Source organism: Jaculus jaculus, chromosome 8 (genome assembly GCF_020740685.1).
Source record: "Jaculus jaculus isolate mJacJac1 chromosome 8, mJacJac1.mat.Y.cur, whole genome shotgun sequence".
In the NCBI taxonomy this organism is placed as follows: Eukaryota; Metazoa; Chordata; class Mammalia; order Rodentia; family Dipodidae; genus Jaculus; species Jaculus jaculus.
Window position 1 is genome coordinate 52,176,226 of NC_059109.1, and position 1,646 is coordinate 52,177,871.

The following is a 1,646-nucleotide window of genomic DNA, read 5'->3' on the forward strand; positions in this document are numbered from 1 at the left end:
TAGTCAGCTTTTTCAGGAGTCTCCATATTGCTTTTCAAAGTGGTCGTACCATTCTACATTCCCACCAACAACGGATGAGTGTTCCTACTTCTCCACATCCTCACCAGCATTTATTTTCATTTGATTTTTTTGATGTGGATAACCATATGCAGGAAACTGAAACTTGATCCACACATTTCACCATGCACTACACTGAAGTCCAAATGGATCCAAGACCTCGATATAAGACCAGAAACTCAAATACTACTGGAAGAAAATCTAGGAAGTACTTTCCATGATATACAAATGGAAAAAGACTTCCTGAACAAAACCCCAGTAGCTCATGATCTTAAACAGTAACTCAACCAATGGGATCACATGAAGCTGAAGAGTTTATTTACAGGCAAGCATACAATAAGCAAAGCCAATAGATTACCCAGAGAATGGGAGAAAATATTTGCAGGTTATCCAACTGATAGAGGCCTAATCTCTAGAATGTACAAAGAACTCAAAAATATAAACACTAGGAAGTCAAACACCCCACTCACAAAATGGGGCAAAGAGCTGAACAGTCAGTTCACAGAGGAAGAAATACAAATGGCAAACACACACTTTAGAAAATGTTCATCATCCCTAATCATCAGAGAAATGCCAATTAACACAACTTGAGATTCCACCTTAACCCAATAAGGATAGCAAACATCAAAAAATCAAGGGGACCCATTTTTTTATTAGGGTAGTGGTTGTCAATTTGACCAGGGAAACCCACAAGATTGATTGCAAATCAGGAATGGTTTACAATTATCCATTGTATGTTGGAGAGAGGAAAGGGGGTTATGATAGTATCAGGCTCCTTGCCAAAAGTTTGGAGTGCCCAGTCTCGTCCAGTCTTGATCATTGCCAAAAAGGCATCATTCTCTTTTAGTATGCATGGGGCACCACTGATGGATGTCCATGACCATGACCATACCACCCTGAATGCACCCAATCTCATTTGATCTCAAAAGCTAAGCAGGGTCGGGCCTAGTTAGTACTTGTATGGGAGAGCAACTGGGAATACCGGGTGCTGTAGGCTATGTCAGAGAACATATTACTGATTTTAGTCAGTGTCTGTTTTGCCTCTGGCCCTGAGGAGCAGGGGGAAGATGGGTTTTTGTTACCTTTTAGCAAATAAAACAGGGGTTGCAGGTCATTAGTAGTGATGGGGAACCATGGTTGGAGCCAGTTAAGATTTCCCAGGAATCTCTGAAGTGAGGCCAATCTTGGCTTCTGAGGGAAGGAGAGCATAAATTCAAGGAGATAAGCAGAGGTAAGGGAGAGTTCCATTTCCAGAAAGGTTACAGGCAGAATAAATTGGACCTTGTTTGGGGCAATTTTGAGCCCTGCCATGGTAAGGGAAGGTACTAACTGGTCTCTTAGCTCAGCTGGTGAGGTGGAGTAGTTTTTGCATTCCAAAATATCATCCATGTAATGGTAGATATTGAAACCCTGATCTAAGTGGGGTTTTAATGCTAGAGCAACTGCCTTGGCATATAGTGTGGTGATTTTCCATGCCTTGGGGCAGAACCATCCATTCAAGGTGGTTATCTGGCCCTGAATTATTGATGGAGGGGATCAAGAACATAAAATGTCAGTCTTGGGGTGTAGGGGGATGGAAAAGAATCAAT

At 41.9% G+C, this 1,646-nt stretch overlaps 1 pseudogene; it reads left to right on the forward strand.

Moving 5' to 3' along the window:
• The first annotated feature begins 935 nt into the window (after positions 1-935).
• On the forward strand, positions 936-1,054 carry LOC123462997 (annotated as a pseudogene).
• The last annotated feature ends 592 nt before the right edge of the window (positions 1,055-1,646 follow it).